Source organism: Amblyomma mixtum, chromosome 5 (assembly GCF_055824585.1).
Source record: "Amblyomma mixtum isolate Tamu chromosome 5, ASM5582458v1, whole genome shotgun sequence".
Taxonomy (NCBI): Eukaryota; Metazoa; Arthropoda; class Arachnida; order Ixodida; family Ixodidae; genus Amblyomma; species Amblyomma mixtum.
In genome coordinates, this window is record NC_143016.1 from 52,409,734 (window position 1) to 52,433,298 (window position 23,565).

A 23,565-nucleotide genomic window follows, 5' to 3' on the forward strand; every position below is an offset into this window, starting at 1 on the left:
ACGGTTGATTCATCGGAACCTAATTACGGAGGTGGGTTTCATCAGCAGACGTCTGCAGTTGCCGTCAAGAAACGAAAGCAAGACATTGCAAGACGTTACCAAAGCCTTTTGAACACCTTAAAGGCGACACCTTTGTATCATTTGATCTGGTTGATTGTATTGGAAAACGTTAATTTCGTCAAAATGCATGTGTAGATGGTCCGTGCTAGTTGGCCTCCAGCACATGGCTAGCGGCGACCTTAGCGGCCCACTCGGTGGCCAAGGAATGAATGCTCAGGTTTGAGCTGACCAGAACAGCCTCCCACTGCTAAAGAGAAGGTTATTTTGTACTAGATCCTCCGGTGGAAGCTCTTCTTTACATTGTCATATTATGTGATCATACGTGGCTGTTTCTACAGAACCTGCACTCGGGGTTAAAGTCATGCGGCTACGTTTTTGCCAATAGATAGGGGCTCAGAAAGGCCCTCGTTTGGAGTCTCCTCCAGGCGGTCTCTTCCGCCAGGTGGTGGAAATTTGTGTCTTTGAGATTTGTAATTGGTTGTTCGTTCGTTATAACTGCGGCCGTTATAACTGGGCTCGACTATAATTTCAACCACCGGGGGTCTTTTCATGCACCTGGATCGCGCAAGATACGGGCGCCTTTTATTGCGAAAGCAATACTGCTCGCAGTTTGAGGCCTTCAGCGTCGTCCCGGCGGTGTAACCACGTTTGACCTTTAGCATGACCTCCGCTGTGACGTCACGCCAGACGGAGAGAGACAGAGCCCCAACTCGTCTCGTCGCGGTCGTCCCAGCGTAACCACGGTGCGCCGAGCAGCAGCTGCGCGGCGCTGCCGCGAGGAGGCGCTCGCTGTGATGACGTCACGCCTGACTCGTCTTTTCTTTTCTTTTTCTCTTTCCTCTCATCTTTTAACTCTCCTCTATCTGCACGTGGCAACTGTGGTGGCTCGGCTGGAGCCAGTTGGCAGGCCCGTGTAATTTCCTTTTCATCCTTCTCTCAGTCGCAACAACATTGCAGCCGTCCCGGCGTAACCACGCCGTGCGTTTCAGCCAGGCCATGTCGTCCGACATGCACAAGGCAAGACTGCAACGATTTGCTCAAGCAAGGAAACGACGGCGGGCTCAAGAAACGGATGAAGTTGCTTTCGCAATTTCCGGGCTTAACCAAGCTGAGCCTGTGCCAACTTTTTGCGTTTCCCTTCCATCGAAATGCAGCTACTGCGGCCGGGTTTGAACCCAGGTCCTCTATCTCGGTAGCCGAGGGTGCTATCCACTGCGCCACCATGGCCGGTGTGAATTCATGGGATCGTGGATTTGTTACAAAGACGTGAACAGCGCCTGGTGAAACAAAATTAGGAAAGGAAAGGCATAGTAACAGTCGCACTTCCCGGTGCACACCCGAGCCGTGCCGTAATGGAAGGAGTGAAGGGAGGAATATAGAAAGAGGCATCGTATAGGTGGAGGGCTGCGGGTAAATTTCGACTCCCCCCCCCCATCCCCCGAGTACTTTAACGGGCATTGAAATCGTACCGCACAGGAGCCTCTTTTGCGATTCGCCTCCATCGGAACGCGGCCGACGCAGATGTGTTTAGCAAACTCTGAACTTTAGCGACGAACGAATGTCTGTACGAAAAGCGCAGCTGGCTTTTTGAAAGCTCCGGTCGGAAAGTCAAAGCTCTCGTAAAAGGCCGCCAAGTTCGTACGCATTTAAATAAGCAAGCTTTGCTCATATGCGCTGCACCAAAACCCCTACGTATGCAGACTTTATGCGTAAATGTCGTTTCCCACGACGTCCAGAACGTTTCGGAAAAGTGTTAACGCGAACCTTTGGTACAGGCTCCCCAGCGCTCACTGCTTTCCTCGTTTTACGCTTCCCTTCGCCATTATGTTATGTATGCCCCCTCTGTTCCGACCTTAAAAAGCTCAGGCTTCATATTTTTCTCTTGAACGCATTGAGCTTGGTGTGATTTATGAAGTTTACTGTTCCAAAGCGACTCAAGCTATGAGGGATGCCGTATTGGAGGGCTACGGATAATTTCGACCACTTGAGTTCTTTAACGTGCGCTGACATCGCACAGCACACGGGCCTCTAGCATTTCGCCTCCATCGAAATGCGACCACCGCGGCCGGGAGAATTGAAAATTGTCTTTTGGGGGAAATAAATGGCGCAGTAATTGTCTCGCATATAGGTGGACTACCCCGAACAGCGCCATAAGGGAAGGGAGGAAGGTGGGAGTGAAAGAAGAAAGAGCAAAAGAGGTGCCGTAGTGGAGGGCTCCGGTCTAATTTCGACGACCTGGAAATCTTTAAAGCGCACTGACATCGCACAGCACACTTCCATTTCTCCTCTATCGAAACGCAGCCGCCGCGGACGGATTGGCCGGAATCGAACCCGCACATTTCGGGTCAGCAGCTGAGCACCATAACCACTGAGCCACCGCGGCGGCTAAACCAACCCAAACATTCGACGTCTCAAAAGGGGGCTTCAGCCTCTATCTTTTCACATTCCCCACCTGCTTTCCCATGCTACGACACCAATTAGTACGTGAACCAATCGCGGAAAATGGGGTCGAATGTTAGCGATCGAATTTTTATTCATAGAAGTCAGCAGCCAAGAGGAGAATTAGCGGTTTGGTTTCGTTTATGGTGGTTTAACGTCCCAAAGTGACTCAGGCTATGAGGGACGCCGTAATGAAGGGCTGCAGAAATTTCTACCACCTGGGGTTCTTTAACGTGCACTGACATTTCACAGTACACGGGCCTCTGGAATTTCGCCTCCATCGAAATTCCACCCCCGCGGCCGGGATCGAACCCGCGTCTTTCGGGTCAGCTGCCGAGCGCCATAACCACTGAGCCACGCGGCGGCGGAGAATTAACGCCTGCGAGCCCAGTTTAAACTGAAAGCTCCATCTTGTCCATCGGACGGATATAAATCGTCGTCATTTACCATCCTGACCATCCGCGGTCACGACGTCTACTTCGTCGCCATCCATGCCACGTGCGATGCACCAGTCGCAACGAGCGTTAATAATTCAGTGCACAGCCGCGAAAGGTGCCGCGCCTAACACTTACTTAGGTTAGGCGCCGCAATTAAATGTCGTATTAAAGGTTGGTTGGTTGGTTGGTTTATGGGGTTTAACGTCCCAAAGCGACTAAGGCTATGAGAGACGCCGAGTCTAAACACCAGATTTTTTATTGCATCCTGATACGCAGTATTAATTCACGACAAGTCTTAAGCCAGCCTGTTTCAAGAGCTGGAATGACGACAAACGACGTGCCAGCGATTATATTGCAGATTTTTTCATGCCTCACGTGACCTAACATGTCCGGCACGTCCCAGCCATCGTTCCATTGTTGAAGCAGAAAAAAACATGAGAGAAGAATTCCAATTATGGATTATTGACTGGTTGTAGGCGAGTACCATGTGGTGATCGATGTGTTATAATTACTTATGCATCGTTACAAAAAAGGAAGAGGCAACTGAAATTAGGTATCTGGCCGCCGCGGTGGCTCAGTGGTTATGGTGCTCGGGTGCTGACCCGAAAGACGCGGGTTATACACGAGACACAAAGACATGAAGCGCGAACCATCGATGTGAGCGAGGGTGAGTAAAAGGCGTGTAAATGTTCCGATTGGATAAGCCGCATCTCCGGCTGTGAACGTACTGAATTGTATTGGTGGTGGGAAGCGAATGCGCAGCTGCAGGTCGAGTGCATTGCAACAGGCAACTCTGGCGGCTTGACACGAGGGTGAACTGAATGCGTGAAGGCCATTGCTACGGGAGGCAGAAGAAGAAGACAACCTTCAATGACGCCGCGCACAAGTTGGCACGGTGCCCGATTCTAGGAAAAGTGCCGCGCAAAGTAGAAGCCGGTCGCAGCCGCCTAATCAGAAGGATGTTCGGGAATAAGAGAGCGCTCTCGAGTAAGATTGAGCGCTGTAATGGTGAAAGTTAAACAACGTGACAATTTTACTAATGTCGAGTGAAATGGGTAAGAAAAAGCAATAAAGCCTCCGGGCGCGCTTGTGCTTAGCTAATGAGACCTGTATGTAAGAAAAAAAAACAAACAAGAAACGGACTCGGCTGATAGCGAACTACTCTTAAGAAACGGAGAGCAATTTGCTCGCTTCTTCTTCTTCGGTGATAAATTCCAACACGCAAGCGCCGTCAGTGCTTTCATATGAACCGTAATGTTCAATGCCAGCTGAATCAACAGTAATTTTCTCGGGCAAAAGTGCCCCTTAAAATAGCTCGCAGAGAAATATCTTATGCGTAATCCCTTCGTAACCATAGGTAGTATTAGTACTCGTTGTAGACCATTGTTTTCATGGCCGACATCTTGTGCGTTGCCTTATTTTCCTTTCCTGATTGTTCTCCACTTATGACTCGTGAAAATAAACAAACGGAAGAGGAAATGACACCAAAGCCAAACACCTATAGCTATGGTGCCTAAAAGTTTAGACGTGACGTCGTGCATGCCCTCAGAATGAATATCGCGAAACTAAACGCATGCATCATTGCCGCTGGGAACTATCTAAGCCTCATACAGATGGGTTCCAGTAAGTGTGAATGTACATCTCTTTAACGCGATAGTGTAAAAGGCCCCGTTGTCCAGAAAATCCAATGTTGGCGTTGTGAGCTAAAAATCACGAGCATGGCTCTGGCAGGTGATGCCCAGAGAGCAACCTAGGAGCCAGGTGGTCCACCTAGGTCACGTGACCTTGTGGCGTCATTACATTCTGCCCACCGTGGCAGGTGGCAGTTAAATAAATGTTTGGTCCCTCCAGAAGAGCAACTTTGGCCGCACAAGGCCCACCGCTGGGAGCAGCTGCCATCGCAGGGCAGCGGCGCATCGTTTAACCGCTGCACCACTGCGCCAGGAGGGGTATGAAGACTCGCTGGGATCTCTGAATGCAAAGTAGACAATGACCAATCTACATGTGTGGGACATATATAACCCATTACGCTATCGCGTCATACCCTTAAGGCGGATCTTAAGTGTTGCCTCCAATTTTTTAAAAGACCTTAAAAACATCTAAAGCTATGACGATCTATATCAACTTATTTTCTGATCGCGCCTGCCAATTTTATGCGTAGCATATTGCAATCACTCAGTTCAGCCCTTGGGCGCGGCCGGGCAGCCACCAAACCACGTGACGTGACGTCACGACAGCCGGAGGAAAAACCGTAGGTAAAGATGATGGCGATTCTTGGTGAGAACTGCAAACACAGTAAACAAGAAAAAAAAAACAAAAAAAAACAGGAAATAAAAACAACAACAAAAGTAAAAAAAAACAACGGCTGAACATGGTGGCGGTTGCCACCGCCCCGTTTCAAAGGGGGCGCTCCTATCCATCCATCCATACGTCACGGAGGAAAAGCTGCTGAGAAAATCGAGTGCCGCCAAGCAATACCTCGCGCAAAAAGACCGCGCAATATGCAACGCATTCTTGGCTTAACCAAGCTAAGCCTGGGCATCTTTTTTTCTGTTCTTTTATGAATTACGCCTTTCTCACTATTTTAACGCCCCCTACAAAGTTCTGGGCAAGCGCTCTACGATTTCCTCTCGTCATTGCAAAGAAGAAGCTAGTGCCAGATTTTGAAGCGGGTCAGGAGGTTCTGTAAGTCCCGTAAATGGCGCGTGAAAGCATGCATGCTATTTCGGCACATAGCCTCAACGTGAAGTGAGAGCGCTGGACGTTTTGGCTCAGCATTTACTGCTGAGCCAGGAGAACAGGAGAGAGAGAGAGATCTTTTATGGGGAATATTCGTCGTGGTTGGTTCCCAGAGGACACCACGAACGAAAAAAAGAAGAAACTGCCAGGAACTGAAGATCGATGTTTGCATGCTCCGCAATCCACTCGCCTCTCAAAATAATCGAAAGTGGCCGCCATCTGAACGCGAAGAAAATCGCCCTCGAGGACTTTTCGTAGCCCTTCTTCACCTTCTATTTTTTTTTCCTACGTGCTAAACGGCGTGCCAACAGTAGAGACGTCTGAAACTATTGTCTCGGACCTAGTTGGCCGACGAGGTCATGGCCTTGCGAATCCCAAATTTGAAGCTCTAGCGAATGCCGAAGGCGATTTCACCTTGAGTACAAATGAGAGCGATAAAAGGACGTGGCCGCCAAACTCCGAGCATCGGACAAAACTCTTGTTCTCGTCTACCGCATACTTCCGTGCAATTTCGCTAAAGGTCAACTTGAAACGACGCCAAAGGAACCACTATACAGTCGTTCTGTACCATTTGTTCGAGCAGCGCATTGCCGAGCCCGTATTGCCCACCGCGAAGGATTGAGCCTGAAATGGTAAAGGTGAACATAGACGCAGGGATAGAACATTGCCTTTAGCACGATAGCAAATAAAGAGAAGAACAGGATAAAAACTGCGTTTTGAGTTTGGTGCTACTATTAAGCACCCTGCTAAATTCTCGCACGCTAGGCGCATAACCAGGCAGACCTATCCTTTATTCATTAAAGTCTCTCTCTCTCTCTCTCACAGCAGCAGTACTTCGGAAAAACACTCAACACGCTCGAATTATGGAGATATCTAATCTCTAAAATGCGTATTCACATATTCACATCACTGCGCGCTAATAGCAGGAGGCGCGGATAACGCCTGAGCGTTGGCAATCCCCGCGCACGCACGCACGCACGCACGCACTGAGCGAGAGCGAGAGAGAGGGGCTGTGCAATTTTTCTTGATTGCTACCTTCAAACTTTGACTTGAATACTGAAGGGGTCACACTTTTAAGGATATATTCGTTTATTCTTCCAGTGAAACTGCACTGATGGATAATAAATAAATGAAGACAGCCGTAAAAATTATGACGCCTTCAATCTGTGCGTGCTTGTGTGTGTGTGTGTGTGTGTGTGTGTGTGTGTGTGTGTGTGTGTGTGTGCGTGCGCGTGCGCGCGTATGTGTGTGTGTGTGCGTGTGTTTGTGCGTGCGTGCGTAAGAAGAGAGAAATGGGGAGGGGGCGGGGGAGGGAGACACTCCCTATAGCTCCGCAGCGTGCTTCGCAATTATCGCATGCCGACCCGCCGAGTCAAGGTCAGCGTATGCCAGCATTCAAAACACTCATGCCGATTGCCGAGGCGAGTTTTGCGTGACCTGGCCGAAAGAGTGCGCGTTTTTTTTTTTTTTTTGTTAGCGAAACGTAGCTTGTCTGTTGTTTGGCGTTTTTCTCGTAAACTGCCTGGTCTTGACGTCACCACCAATAGCCAACCTGTTTCTGGATGCCCTTCACGCTCGGCAAGATGCCCATAGCTTACTCTACGTTTTCTCTCCTTCCCTCTCCAACCCAAAATGTCCGAAACTATGATCTCTCCCTCCCTCTTCTCTTTCTTTTAACCCTGTCGCCCTCCCTCTTTCTTTTGAGATAGAAAGAGGGGAGAGTTGGAAAAGAAAGGAATTGCGTGCAGTGTTTTATTGGTGGCACTGATGACGCCGCAGCATGTCCTTTGCTCATATCTCCATTTTCAATCGTGTTAGGGCCACGCCGGGACGACCAAAACATTCAGACCCAATGCTTTTGGTCTCGTGCCTTTTTGTGTTAGGAAACAACGATGTTGAAAAAAAAAAGGCAAATTGAGGAGGCAGGTGTAACAGAAAAAAAAAATATCGAAACAAAAACTTCGACTTCCGCTATGCGTAGTGTGTCTTGAGATGAAAGTTTATCAGAGCATTGAAGGTGCACCTCGAACGGGTAGCGGTGCAAATATAGGTTCACGAATTTGAGCGTTCAGTCTTCTCCTCTGTCCTCTGTTTTCAGTGGGACTGAACGGCACATGCTGGTTATGGTGAGGGCTTATTCGTTCGTATTATACAACGCACACTTAATTAAACAAAACTAAGTTATAAAGGTATAACGAAATTTCATTGGTGCAATGGATGAGAAAACAAAACAATAGGGCTGAAAATTTATAGCGAATTAAGATGAACGGTATCATGACACCACATAGTTAAAAAAACCTACACTATTACTTTAGGCGCGACTGGCTACAGCTATTGGAGTTAAACTTTGCTTCCACATCCCAGCAGTCCGCCTTGAGTTTTTCTTGTCCGAGCCGACAAACCACGCACCCCGCACTTCGTGCATGCATGGTCAACGCACGCGGCGAACCAGTCGGGCAAGGGTTCCATTATTCCTCTTTTCTTTTTGCAGTAGCAAGGGAGCGATAAAGCGATCAGCGCTCTCAAAAGAAAAACCTATGACGCGAGCGGTGCGATTCAGAGCACAGTTAAATCAAACCGGATCACGGTTACATCTATGACGTCAGCTTGCTCATTTTTATGACTTGTCGCGCCTTTCCTGCCGGCTACTTTCATTCTTATTCCGCTACATTTCGCCCAACTAAATCTATTTATTTATTTTATTTTACGTACTGCAGTCTTAGATGAAGTTTCTCGGGAGGCGATTACAAATGAGCAAACAATGCACAAATTCTACGCCTGCTGCACGTGGCGTTGTCTTCTTTCGATATTTATCGATTATTCGCCGACCAGCGCACTCGGGCAATTCGACCTTATGCTTGAGCGGAGGTTCGTGCACGATAAGGCGGACGCGTCTTTTGCGTACACTTTTGTATAATGCATGAAGATTTCCAGCGCCACATCTTGGAGGCAGGCGCTCGAGGGTGCGACGAGCGACAGCGCGACAACAGCGAAGAGTTGTGTGCCCTGCAAATCTACGCCGTAGGATGCCCCGGACGATGAATCTGAGAACTTGGGGGAAAAAAAAACAAGAACCAAATCCTCCTCTGTTTTATACAGCCTCCGCTGCGGTGTTTTGACGCTTTCGCGCTAATAATAGGCCTGCATACACTTTTGCAGGTGTTAACATGCGAGCTGTAACTCCAGCCGCGTACGTCGCAGTTAAGTGGAATTCGCAGTTCGAAACAACAACTGTGTAAACGTTCTTGTAACATTACTTATTCTGGGAGCGTTAGCTGGAGCCATGCATGGAGCGCGGTGATCTTTACTGCTTTAACGCTCTTTTTTTTTGTTTTTTGCAAAAGCTAATGGAAGACATGAAACTGGTCATACCTGATCATGTGATCTAATACTAAAATGGGACGTTTTATCCCTTTAATAGAGTCTGAGCTAAATTGTTTAAAGATGTCGATGGGCGTACGTGGTGAAGTCGCAATCTAGAAAGGCCCTGTACTCACTTCTACACTTCGTGCCAACCTTAGCCCCAACGCCTACACAGACTTCCTCTGATCAGTATACCGAAACGACCGTTATACAATCAGTGTGCAGGATGTGACCCTTAGATGTAATCCTACAGAGAACACCACTTGATACCCTAAGCATGAATCGTACCACGCGCTCGTGTATATCGATGTATCTTGTTCGGTGCGAACACAATGGTAACACTGTCTCCGCACCTGGACTCTGCGGTCCATATTCAACACGGCTCAGATATGGGGTACATCTGGTGATCAGTGCAGAAAAATCCCCTTTCTCTCGATCACGATACGCCGGAGACACCGTGCTATCACGTTGTACGCTGCACCTACACTGCTGCTAAGATTACTTTGTAGTCGGTACGCTTCTCATTTTACCGTCTACTCTGCTACCTTGCATACCACGTGTCACCTGACTCGGCAAATGACGCGCATTCCTATACTGCCTATTTCCGCCGTGTTCTCATCGCGGCATGAACACCAGAACGCAGGCATCACACACGTTAAGGGTTTTTTTCGTCCGTTTAAAAGTTGGTTGCTGTCGTGCACTGTCTACTTTTTCTCGTTGAATATAGTTTCCATCCGCTGTTTTTTTTTTTCGTTTTTTTTTTGTTACAAGATTTCTACTATTCGCAACATATAGAAACGCGCAGCGGCTACTAATGCACTCTTTCTAGGCTCAACTTAATCCAGTTCTGACTTAGTCTTCGACCTGGGGCACGAGCAGTGCTGGGCAGTTGACATGTCTAACATTCTTAGACAAAAATTTTGAATATTGGAAAATTGTTTCATTATGGTACCGTTATGGAAATGTTGAAGGTTATGGTCCGTTCTTCCGATGTGCAGCAAAATCTTTCTTTTAAACTTTTTCTATAGCTCGCAGTTCAGACTGCCGTATAAAAGAATGAGGAACGCTTTTGACGATAGCAAAAACGTTAATAGCAAAAAAAAAAAAAAACGCAATCCTGTCGACGGGAGGTCTGCGGATATATTGATTGTTATAGTGAAATCTTACAATATATAAAAAAAATGCGTTCATAAACTCTTTTCAGTTCAAAAATGCTTTTGTCCAGAATTGTTGGGTATGAGCACGTCCGAATAGAGCGTCCAAAAGATATCCAAAGAATGTCGGGGTGATCTATGCAACCTTACAGAAGAAGAGAATGTTGGTTCTTAAAGGGCAACTGCAGCACTTTTTTGAGAATTTTGCGATATACAAGGATTTAAATTTATATAGGCTTTAGGTAAAGCATGCCAAGTGTTTTTGCACTAGCATTTAAAATAGTGACGTAATCGACGATTGAATTTTGCGCTTCTCCTCAATGCACCGGAGGAGTGCAGAAAAACTCAGCGTGACGTCACGGAAGGTATGATTTAAAATTAGCGCTGTCGTCAGCCACACCCTGCCCTGACTCGTTAGACGATGCCAAACAACTCTCGGTAGGGTTTGCCTTTGGTGGCGTTGGTTTTTTCCTTCAAAGCAGGCGTATGTGCGTTGGAAATGTACCGATACCTTCGATTACGTCACCATGTGTCCCCCACTTCGCGTTGTGCGCTGCGGAGAAGCTTGAAGGGCGTCCGGATTTTAATAGGCAATTACTTCACTATTTCAAGGGCTAGCCCAAAAAGACTTCGCATGCTTTACCTTAAAGTTTCACACATTCGACCCTCTTAAGCTCGTTGATTTCTAAAACCTACGCAGTTTCCCTTTAAACAAAACGCGAAGACCGCAGTGAGTAGCAGAATCGGAAGTGTAGCCTACTGCTTTTGCCTTCATAGGCAAAAAAAAAATAAAAAATAAAAGGCGTTGTTCTCATATAGTAGCTCCAGAGTTTCGGCTACGTCGATTATTTCAAAGCTGAAAGCTTTGCTGGTAGTCTAAAGGCGGATTGAGTAAAAGACGCTGTAGTAACTTGACCAGCTCGATCCTTACGTTATGGATATCTTCCAGACCTCTCGAAGCTAAGGCCTTCCCAACAGAAGAAGAACCAAAGGACAAGCTGTCATGCCGAACCCGCAAACGGCACAGTAAGCAGCTCGACCTACGAGCCTTTCGACAGAAAAAGGCAGAGGATTAGGCTACGTCTTGCCGCGAATATTGTTGAAGGCTTCTTCTTTCAACAAATTCTGGACATGAGCGACAAGAGCGCAGAGTTATCAGTGAAAAGAAAAACACTGCGTGCTAGCGAGCACCACGCCGTCGGTCGGCTTATGTTTGCCAAAGTAATAAAGTTAGAAGGAAAACTGCAGTGGCAGCGTTTCGTTAGGCTCACCCTTTCGCACGTAGTCTAGAGAAACGTTCGCCCAGAACTAAACTGGAAGTGAGGAAGCTAAGCTCCGGAAGACCGCAGATCGACTGCGGTGCCGAGGGAGAGGGCGAGTATCGCAACCCGCGAAAACTGTGCATTCCTGTTTTTTCCCCTGCTCTCGGAGGTCGTTGTCATCGTGCAGTGACCTTCGCAGAACCCATCAGCCCACTCCCCGCGTCCTCCGAGGGTTTCTTTACGCTGTTCGTCAATTCCTAGCAACAAAGGCGGTTGACATGGCCTCTGAGGGGAGCCTGAACATGCACCCCTCCTTCCCGTGCTTCTTTTGTTGTTTCTCTCTCTCTCTTTTCTTGCCGCAAGCCGGCCTGCCCGCCGGTACTCGGCGGTCCACACCGGCAGTCGTGAACGCGGATCCGCCACAGCGGAATCACTGTGTGACGAGGAAAGCTGCGCTTCCTCGAGGTCGCGTGCTCTGTTTCCCAACAACAGGGACTTTCGCTTTTCCAGCTGTGTTTTTCGTGCTCGCCTGCGCCGCCTCGACAAATTGCCCTTCTCGTATTCGCTTCGCCGCGTTACCGATTTCGCATATTTACCTCTTGGTACCACGCCCTCGGGCACCCGCGTCAATGGACTCCGGGGAATGCTGAGGCTGTGCTTAAGGTACAAAAAAAAATGGCATCAGTCAGACAACCTGTTGAAGGTTGCTGCAGAAAAACCGACAGCCGTCCGTTAGTGCAGGCATTTAATGCATTTGAAGGGCAAACTCTAGTAAATTATGGTTCTTAATGAGCGGGCTTAAGTTTTTTTTTTTTTCTTACACTACCTCCATTGCGAGCTCTTCTCGCCGTTATATAACACCGCATTATGAAACAATGCAATACCTCGCAAATATGTGTCCAGTTTTCACTGAAGATCAGAGTAAGATGCGCAACACAGCAATGCAATCTCACATGCTAGCTTTCACGGGAGAGGAACATCTTCAAGGAGTAACAGCAGTGACCTCCTGAGTTCCATGTCCGCAATGAACTCTGGCGCGCATGCGCTATTTTGTGTGCAGTATCCTTTCTCTAGCCGCCGTCAGAAGCGCATAGGAGAGAGTTGGAGCAGGGGCCGCAGCATAAGCCATCGACTACTGAGCGAAATGAGCCGTTTACATGGCGTCGACGCGAAAGAAAAACGCCCTCGCTGCGACACAGTCACAGCCATGTAAATCTCGCTTCTGTCTACTGTACTTCGCTTTCTCTTTAACTGTCAGTTAATACGTCCTCTCATGCGTGATGTAACAATGTCTGGTTGGCAACAATGTCTTTCAGTTATCTGTTCTGAGAATTGCTTTTAAACAGGTTTGTTTTAGACCGGTCCGGCTTTTTTAGTGCGCGCGTAAGCAACAGCGTGTAAATGTTTTGTTTTTTCTTGCTCCTGCAGCTCGTTACAAATGTTTGTATTTATAGCGGCGTGAGACCGGAGATGAGGCACCGTGATCAGCAGCTCCGGAGTGCCTTGGACACTGTGCCAGCGAAACGTCGATGCCAGAAGGAAACCATGATAGGACTGCATGCAGAGACGCATGCAACCATGAGCTGTCTCTTTTACAAGACTTTTCGGCAACCATACTTGAGTTGTGTACCGAGTTGTTCGTGACATGCGCTAGTGATGATTTACGATGTTTTCCGGTTTGCTCTATACAGCTGAAGATTCATAAGTAATGACATATCGAACGACCGGCGATAAACAACACTAAACAAAGTTATATACTGAATTTCGAATGTAGGGTATCAATAGAAGTAAAACAAGCTTCCAACTTATCCCGTGAGGTTATACCACGACCACTATTATAAAGAGGGTTCTACATCAGGTATTTTTTCTAGATGAGGTATAATTTCTCTTTGCGCATGAATAAAATTCACGCATTTGGCATTGTAGGAGTGCAAGGATCATTCTTCTGATTTGAAGAAAGGTCACGTCGCGTATTTTAGACGCGATAATCTTTTAATCCCTGAATCAAATTAAAGACTGTTTCTTCAAGTCCCAGCAATGAACTTTATAAATGTAACGACGGTTTCTGATTCACCAACGAGCTTCACTGATATCAAGGGACCCCAAGGGAAATCTTACCTTCAAACGCGATGTGTAAGAATCTGCAACTTGAAGAAAAAAAAAACAATTGTTGAGTTCACGGAGCAAGAACACCTCTGCTGCATATAAACAAAGTACAAAAGCATACCTAGCAAGGGCACATGTTAATAGCGAATAAAACTGCACGACTCCTTGTGAACTGAACACCGTTGTCCTTGAACTTCATCTTTTTTTCTCTTAGTTTAAATTAATTTTGTTTCGGAGCTAAAAGTGGTTAAACAAGGCGGCAGTTTCTGACGGGCGCTCATTGGGCGAGTAGTACACTTTGCTCTCTCTCCACGCGACGATGACGTCATTTTTCCCGAGTACGTTCCACCTAAGCGTAACACAACTTTCCTCGCAATTGTGTAGTTTTTTTTTTTTTCTGGAACGCTTCCAAGCATCAGCCACGGACCCGCTCAAATTATCTGCAGGCCAAAAAAAAAAAATGAAAAACGCTTTGCAGTTCCTCGTTCACACGCATTGCCTACGTGCCCATCATTGATAACGCCATTCGCTTTGCTGCTCGACTTGCGAACAATGCCCCCGCCTGCTAAGCTGTTGTGAGCCCTATAGCGATGTGCGCGCCATGTGCGATGTTTACAAAAGGCCTCCACACCAATGAGCGCGCAGTACAAAACTGGACGTTTCCACACCTCAGTTGGGGATTTCCTCGTGACGCTTACCTGCGAGAGGACTCCGCGTATACATTAAACATGAGAGAGTCATGAAGAGCGCCGATGCCTGCAGGGTGCGTTGCTTATCATGTTTTCCTGAACAATTCCAGACGGAGAGGGGCATTTCAGGCGACGCTTTAAAAAGTGCGCAATTTCCTTTTCTTTTTTTTCCTTCAGGCACTAATATAGATCCCCTGTACGCGTATGTACTTAATAACCAACTCGACTTATGTACTCGAGTATTCTTATGTTGATACACTCAGAAATTTGTCCAAATAACTGTTCATACAGCCGCTATACGTATACTGATACAAAACAGTCACCAAAAACGATGATGAGGATAGCGAACACTTGCGAGAGCGTTCTCACCATCTTGTCAGCGCTGCGTCTGCCCCTTTAGATATCTTGTAAGCTGCTCTTATAAGCAACTTTTGTTACTTTTAGATCTGCTGTCAAAATAGTTTCCTGCTCAAGCATGTCTAACCGCGCAACGAATTATGTTCTTTTAGTTTTGTTGTAGCATAGTCCGGATATTGTTTTCTGCAGTCCACGTTGTAGCAGTCACTGCGTATGTAGCACATGTACGCAGTGACTTCTTACTTTTAAATTTCAAGATAAAAACAACAGTGCAACTAATTAACAGTTGAGGACATAAGCAATCCACTTAGGCTTCATTCACGCCTCAGGAGTAAAAAAAATCACGGTATGTTGAAGTGAGGTCGTATCAGCGGAAACATTGCGCATATACACGCCATACCTATCAAAACACGGGAGCTCAGCTAGAGAGCACCCGCATTTGCTGCGTTTACCTTCGCCGTGCGTGCGGTCTTCATGCCTGTTCCCAGGCGTGGGCCTATTCCCACCGACGACGGGAAGAGAGAGTTTTAGCAGAACGGCGGCGGCGCGCCAGCTATGCGCCGTGTGACGTCACTGCTCCTCGCGCATGCGAGGTAAGGCCATACTGCGCATGCGCAGTATGACCTTCCCTATGCTCCGCGGAATGGCTCGGCGACTAGCGTGTAGTCTTGCTTTCGCAACAAAATGATTCCCGTCCTAAAAACAAGATGGGGCCACTAAGCTGGAGTTATGGTTGCCTCTCCATTTGCAATTAGAAGTACGGATGTCACACTAAATTCCCGCAAAACGCTTGCATTTAGGGTTCGTAAGTGTAGAAGTTTTAACAAATGCCATTCATTCGCAGTTTCTGACTTTGTTGTAGAGCTGAAGGTTTTGTGTTGTTTTATATTATGTGAAAATATTGTAAATAGCCGCGATTTTTCTTACCAGTGTTTTTTTTTTTTGTGAGAAGATAAATGTTCTTTACAAATCAAGTCCTTGGAGTCCTGTGCGCACCCTTATTTTTATGTAGATGTTACAGTGAATTTCACCCTTCGGCTTTATTATAGCAGAAAAATAACTAGGCGCAGGCTGTCTTTCTATTTTTTTTACCGGCGGCGTATAACACCCCCTGAAAAATATTTCTGGCTACTCTGCTGGCAGTGAGCATCTGGCTGGTCAGGAATGCGTTTGCGCTAACGTGCTTAAAAACTCTCAGCTATACTGAGTCTCTAAAATCTCGGTAAACTCTCTTTAAGTGCTTAAATTTTACAACCCTTCGTCTCGCCACACTTCCCGAATTTCAATTATTTTATTCATTTTCTTCTTAAGGGCGTGAAGGTATCGGAAGTTTATTTTTCTCAGTTGAGAGACGGGGAGGGGACATCAAAAACAGCTTGACGGATCCGTCAGCCCCTTTCATACAGGCAGCATCAGTCGGCAGCAAACTCGTATAACACACACGCCATCATCCTCGTTATTACGAAATCTACCCAGCAGAGACATCCTGGGCTGCAGAGTAAAACCATTCATATACAAATGCAGGAACGCATTTATGTACATACATTTACATGCAGAGAGAGAGAACCCTTTATGAAAACAAAAAAATAGCCGCCATTTAAAAATCACTGTCATGCTACTCTGCATGGGGAAGGGAATTTAGGAGACAAAGACGGAAGGAGACCGTTGCGAAAAAGGTAAATAAAAGAAATAAAAAGGGGATAATATAAAATGTGGCCATTAAATGCGCATTAAGGTGCATCGGTGAGTAATGATGTTCTCTATGGAATGATGAAGTGCATCGTCCGACAAATGGGCTAACAAAGTTCACAGCGTGAAGAATGCGTGAGAGTAACATGCAAGGTGAAATTAGAGCTTTTCAAGATGTCCAACGTCATTTAAATATGCAAACAAAAAGTGCATTTACATGCAGATATGCATGCATACAGTGGTAGAATTATGCCTAAAGGTAAACCGGTAGGATACAACAGCTGTATCCTACCGGTACTCACCTACAGGGCAGAAACGTGGAGGCTAACAAAGAGGGTTCAGCTTAAGTTAAGAACAACGCAGCGAGCTATGGAAAGCAAAATGATAGGTGTAACGTTAAGAGATCGGTTAGGGCGGAGTGGGTGAGGGAACAAACGCGGGTTAATGACATCTTAGTTGAAATCAAGAGTAAGAAATGGGCTTGGGCAGGGCATGTAATGCGAAGGCAAGATAACCGCTGGTCCTTAAGGGTAACGGAGTGGATTCCAAGAGAAACCAAACGTAGCAGGGGACGGCAGAAAGTTAGGTGGGGCGGATGAGATTAAGAAGTCTGCGGGGATACAGTGGCGGCAACTAGCAAAGGACAGGGTTAATTGGAGAGACATGGGAGAGGCCTTTGCCCTGCAGTGGGTGTAGTCAGGCTGATGACGATGATGATGATGAAACACGAAAAAGAAAGAAAAATTGCATAAGAGTAGGCGGGTGAACATATCTTATCGTTGCTTTAAATGCTCCGAATCACAGAAAAAGGTTGAAACCAACCGCAGAGCAAGCACGCGCCTATAAGCCTTTAGCCTTAAAATAAACCAAGCAGTTCCAGGTGGCCCATCATCCCATTTATATTCCACTTCCACGTTTCATTCGCCTCAACGCATCCTGTTTAGCGACCTTGCTCGAGACCGCACGAGCCCGTTTCGAGGAACGTTCGCGCGTGTACAGCGGCAGGCTCGCGCGGGATTAAAGCGCATCCGAGCGATACACACGCGTCGCTGCATAGGCCCGAGCGGTTGTTCACCGCACTCCGCGAAGCCTTCCCCCACAGCAGTATACAGGCAGGCGATCACGCGAAAGAACCATCGCGGGCACTCAGACAGCTAAACGCTCGCTTCTCCACGCATATATAGCGATTCGGTACGACGAAGTCGTGTTTTTCGATTCGCGCAAAGCCCTCGTTAAGATTGAAATGTGACCAGACAGCATGTAGTAACTGGGTGACGCAGTTCTGTAGACCCAGGGGCATTTTATTTTTATCTACAGCTGCGTCTACTTATTACTCTACTGGCTTTACGAAGAAATTTCCAGGCTAAGTAACTGCTGCGCAGAAAGCGTCGTTTCTAAGACTTGGGACAATGGGCTTCAGCGCGAAGGTTGTGCGTCCTCTTGTTGTGTGGTTATTGACGCCGCGGTTACGGGCCCGCACGCATAGCGTACGCACGTGGGAGGGGGGCTTTCCTTCGCGAGTTACCTCGAACAGGAGGGACACCCGCTGGGAGTAATTACGTGCAGGATATTCATCAAAAAATGAGTGTGGTAAGTCTCTCCACGTCTGCGTGCGTCCACGAGTGGAGTGTGTGTAGACGCTTCCGAGAGATACTTGCAAAGCACGGTGAACGCAAATCCGGTTTTTGCTTTGTGCAGGGTTTGCAGCCTTGCTGGAATGCATATATTGCTAGGTGTGAAGATATGTGATGGAAAGGCGTGAACCGGACAGAGAACGAAACTAAGGATTGCAAGCGTGCCATCATATTTCTGCACAGCACGCGGAAAAGAAAGCGGAGTCTATCGAGCTATCAGGCATGTACGCAGCAGCAAGAAACCGGCAACGCACGCTGGTAGCGCCTAAAAGATGCCTAGCTCGCGTCAAGCATACTGACTCTGTGGTTAACAAAGACGTCTTTTACAATCGACAGTCACTCTCTCTCTCTCTCTGGTCAATATTAGAGCTGTTGCGCAAAGACTTAAGAAGGAATCTCACTGCAGCAATACAAAATTACGCTACACTATAAAGCAGCTGTAACAACGCCTAGTAAATTTTTCGCTCTATGCTTTTCAGAAGCCAGCCCTGCCCCGACTACATAACTTTACTGTGAAATCGAACTAGACCCTACAGACTGCTCCGCAGAACAAAGTAACGAAACTTCCAACTAAAACTGTACTCCGAAGTTGTGTCTGTTTAAGCTGTTGCCGCCTGGACTGATCAACTTCGACAGACGTCGCACATTAAGTACACAGTCAAGCTTCAACGTACCAGCCAACTCAGTAAGCTCGCTCTAATGCACCGTCGCACCTTTGCATTCGAGAACCGTTTATGAGCTGAATATGCATAAAGATATAACGATCGAATATAGAAGCCGAACGAAAACTGCATGAGGGAAAGTCATGGAAACTGAATATGAACCGAATATGAGCTGTACACACGAGCCATGTATTAAGTGCATAACAGAACAACATAAACATTCTAAGGGCGATTCTCCATAATGCGAAATTGGAGCGCAGCTCTGTCGGTGTCTCAGGCTCTGTAGACTCATTGCTTTGCTTTGCTGGGTAGTCGACACCTCCGGCGACGATATTAGTTCGATAGGACGACGTGCAATGAACAGCGCGGTGCGTGTCGCAATTTAACACGAGGCCTGGTAGGCTGCGGCGATACCCTAGTGTTTTCGTGCAGTGGCCAGCGAAGCTGGTCTGCCCGCGGCGCCGTGGGTTCGAATCCAAGTCACGGCAATGTTTATCTTTATTTATGGTTTGGCTCGGTTACACCGACGACGGCGACGCGGCTCAGTCCACGAACGGGCGCTTGAGAGCTGCGCTCTAAAACGGAATAAGAACCGTAAACAGGGACATGAGAGGTTGACAGGAACCGAATATGAACAATTTATAGGAACCATGTAGGAACTGCGTGCAGGAAACGCGAAGGAATTGCGTACAGGAACCATATAAAAGCTGCGCATACATTCACCGCATAGCCAAGCCCGGAAGCGCGCGACGCATTCAGCGACACTTACGCCCCTGTGAGCGCCACCGCGTGGCTTTGCGGATAGTTCCTCATGTTACCTTTTTTTTATTATTTCCTTCCCTTTGCATCATTCGCTTGCACAGCGGGGGCGCCGATCCCGACGCGTGAACCCTGCCGACAGGAAAGCTCGTAAGAAGTTGCGGCATCCCTTCCCGCTTGAAGGAAACCCCGTTTGCGGAAATCGGAGGGGGACCCAACAACGGGAGTTATTTTTGCGACCACTCGCCCTTTCCTGGCTATATAGAATCCGCCCGCTGTACCACCCCTGTCACTCTCTCTCTCTCCCTTTCTTTCCTTTCCCTTCTTTCTGTCTGTCCTCGGCATCCACGCCTCAGTTACTGATAGCTTTCCTTCTTCTCTCTTTCTCTGTCCTCTCACTTTCATTCTCGGTCCTATTACTAGGCCAACCCAGAGAATACTCCACCTTCCCTTTTATTGTTGCGGTTCGCTTGTGTTTTTCGTCGATGTTTGTATCCATATATAGACATAAGAGATTAGGCTCTAAGCCTTCCCTTCAATCTCCCCCTCTCCTCACAAGCGTCCAGCACTGCCGCGACCTCTCTGTGTGAATGAACCGAAACAGCGCTTGTTCCGGCTATTTCCCCTGTACCTCCCACCTCTGAGACTATAGGCAATCCTAGATCGATGATAAACCTCACCAGTCGCAATGGCGAGCGAGGAAACCGGATGCGGAAAAAAAAAAACGAAACTCGATAAAGCAGCACGAAAAAGAAGACGCATTCGCGCACAGGCTTTGATTCAAGGAAACTTATATCGATAGCCTTGTCCTGCCCGCAATTCGCATGAGGTGGTGCTGAGAGACGTCTGTACAATAGCGCAGGCACTACATGCATGGCCTCGAACGCACGTGATTCATCGTCCACAGTGCAAGGTCCTCTTGTGTTGGTCACTTGCTTGCGAAAGCCGCTGGTTCTATGCCCCACAGCCAAGGTTCCGTCTGGACAGCGACGGAAACGGGAAAATATCTTTCTTGGGCTTTACTAGGAAGCGCGAATGAGACCACGCATGAGCGTCATACCGAACTTGTGACAGTCTACCTGTTTGTAATCGAACTCGAAGGGGAAAGCGCCCACCTATCGTTAATAACCGGAAATGACAGCATCACGGAATTACAGAACACGAGGGAGGGATCTAGGACGGCCTCGCCGCCATTGTTCGATACACAAACGAAAACGCGAGATACCCGAGCTTGATGTCGTTCACTTGTATTCGGCTGCGTTGCTGCTTGAGCGCTCTTCAGTCAGTCTCAGCGACTCTTCTGGCGGCGTCGTTTTCCCGCCTCGAAGGATCACTTTGCGGGCAGCTTATTTCGCATTGTCTGTACTCCAATTTAGTCGCTTTAAGCGGATCTTATTACGGTCTGCTATCCATTGCCAACTTTTCGCCGATTACTTTTGCTTCGTGCAATCCTGCCTACTTTACACCGCTGTATGTGTTCCGGGCAGTTCGTAACGCTGGATGCTTAGCAGTTCTTACGCCATATAATAAGGCATGCGCAGGTGTTTCATCTTAAAACGTTCTATCTCGCTGCGGCATTGCTTCACAGTTGAAGTCGCGAATACTTAATTCCATGGCGATGGCTTTGAGCGCCAACCTTGAATGATATACAAAAGATCAGACTACAAGGAAACTTGTGGATACCATTAGGCCAAGAGAATCGCTACAGTTTCGCGGCCAGCGTCTCGGTTAGGTTGAGTTACGATGTCTTGCAAGTAAGGTATGATGCCAGCTTTGAAATTCGACATTCAAATTGCGCCGACTTCTGAGAAGCATCAGACTTATTGCGAAAGCAAGGGAGTCAGCCTTGAACGGCCGCTGCGAAATCGCCCGCAGCATCTCGATGGGGTGTCGCGATTAGCGTTGCCGGGAGAGATGTCGAAGGCTGATGTCCAATACCCTTGTTTCGCCGAAGAACCGGGAGCCGCCATTGGGGGAGACTGGCACGGCGTATACTAAGCACGGCCGAGCTGACGTTATGGAAGAAAACACGGCGACGATTCACCCGAACGAGACTGTGCTTTTTGAGGGGCACTAACAAGGTCCGGATACATGAGGAGGTCTACAGGAATCAACTGACGGCTTGCCACAACTCCAAACAAACCTTAGTTCAATATGAAGCTTGTTAAATGTCTATACGTGAACCCCTAGAAACGAATCGATGAAATTTTCTCTTCCCATCAGGTTTGTCCGTGAAGCACATAAAACCGGCGCTGACTGATTCCAGCATGGAGACCTCTGTTCAGGATTAAACCGGGCCTTCATTTATTTGTGCTTTTGAGCGGGGAGTTCGCTTCGGAAGACGAACATATCTCCCCGGGAGATCGCGAAAGCGTTGCTGCGGTCCACCGACAATTATCCTGCCAAGTAGCTGTCGCTATGACAGGCTCATGATCATGGAATGTTGCATAAGCGCGGGAAGTGTGACACTTAAGCGCATGTTCAACTGAAGCCGTGTTAAGATCCGGAACCTGACATTCAAAGTCAGGGGAGCTTTTCCATAGATGACCGCGCGGAAAATTTCAGTTGCTGTCACAGTATGTGCAGCGGCGCTTATTTTTTGCACTGAAGCACATTTTGTTGTCCCACTTATAGCGCCTACCAGGGGGTTATCGTGTTTTAGATCATCACTAATGGGATCTAGAGGGAAAAGCGCGTAAAACATGGGTGTTTAACGCCTCGCCAATAAAAAAAAAAAAAACGGTGTTCGCATCGGGTAATTCATGACTACTCGCAATAGTCGTTCATCGAAAGAAACGAACTAATATTTGTGACATCCCTACTCAGAACCTTAGGTTTGTCCTGATTTCACAAGCATTAGGATGTCAAGAGCTTCTGACGCGCTTTTATGTTTACCTGTGTTTTCAATGCCGAATAACGGTTTTAAACCCTGCACCCTGGCTCTTTCGTGACGTTTGATGGCCGCCGATGGGTTAATCATCCAGAGAATCGCTGTGGACATCATCTGATTACCTTTTTTTTTTTTTACAATGGAAACACTAACTTTGACAGAACGGCCTGGACAGAGAGACGACGAACAGAACGATCGCTTATTTTAAACTGTTTTATCTTTCAGGCGGGAAAAGCATTTGAAGGAATGGGGCCGATTAGCGCTTCTATTGCTAAATTGCTATAACAAACAGCCCCAGTCGGTCTGCTCTCATCTGATCAACGTGCGCATTTCGATACGCCGAAGACAGTTCGCCGCCCGCGAGCCAAGAAGCTCGCGGCTGTCATTAGCGCCACGAGGTTCGAATTTTTATCCTTTATGTGCCTACCACCACGAATGTTGAGTTGCAAACCGCAATTTCGTAGCGTCGTATAATGTACGGCCGACAAAAAGAAAACGGGTACAATAAGCGGCCTTCTTCTATATGAGCGCGGGAGAAAACAACTTCGAGTTCCGCAACACACACAGCGTTGTCATTCCGCGCGCGTCTCTCGGTGACAGTCACAACCTGTTTACGGAGTTTAGAAGCGTGCGCTACTCACCGAACTCCAAAAAAAGAGGGGCAGATGAAGTGGCAACCTGAAGAAGCCCGAGGAGGGATGCAGCAGCACAGCGCAGCGCGCAAACACCAATCTACGATCCGACGAGTCGAGAGAGCGCGCGCGCACACCGTCAGGGACAGCAGGAGCAGCGGCGGAGGCAGTAGCAGAAGCGGCCGAACTACCGACCAGCACCAGTGGCAGCGAAACGCAGAATAGTCAGCCCCGCGTGCGAGCGACTTCCTCTCCCCGCGTCCTCGGGTGCGCTTCGACGTTGCCGCCGCCGGCGGCGACCGACCGATGGTCGCGCCGCGCCGCGGCCACGCCGGGAAACTGGGTCGCCACAGCGGCCGGCGATGCGGTGTACCTGTGCTTGCTGCGATACTCGTTTACACCATTTTAATGGCAAAAATTCGTTCAACGGCTTTCAAACCTTCGCGCTCTCCACTTCCACATCCGCACTGCCCAGTTTATGTGGCCAACATACAGGTCTCGTTACGCCTCTTTGGATAGCAGTAAACAGCATCCATGTCTTCATTCATTACTAAAATTTCAACAGACAGTCCATAGACTGTCTATAGACTGATTAAAAACTTTTTGGTATTCGAGCTGTTTGCCATTAGGCATAATGAAAAAGGAAAGAAAGTTATAAAAAGGAGTGCAAATAAGCCTCGCTTAAAAAGCGGC

At 47.8% G+C, this 23,565-nt stretch overlaps 1 protein-coding gene across 3 annotated transcripts in view; it reads right to left on the reverse strand.

Annotated features, from left to right (window-relative positions):
- The window catches only part of LOC149342159 (uncharacterized), a 174,303-nt gene extending 151,182 nt beyond the window's left edge, over window positions 1-23,121 (reverse strand). For 2 of the 3 annotated variants that reach the window (XM_089544415.1, XM_089544414.1), the window contains exon 1: window positions 22,882-23,118. The gene's annotated coding sequence lies outside the window, so the exon portion shown is untranslated. Of the gene's footprint in view, window positions 1-22,881 lie in introns of all 3 variants that reach the window. The other variant, XM_089544416.1, reaches the window with a different exon arrangement.
- Window positions 23,122-23,565: the final 444 nt, after the last annotated feature.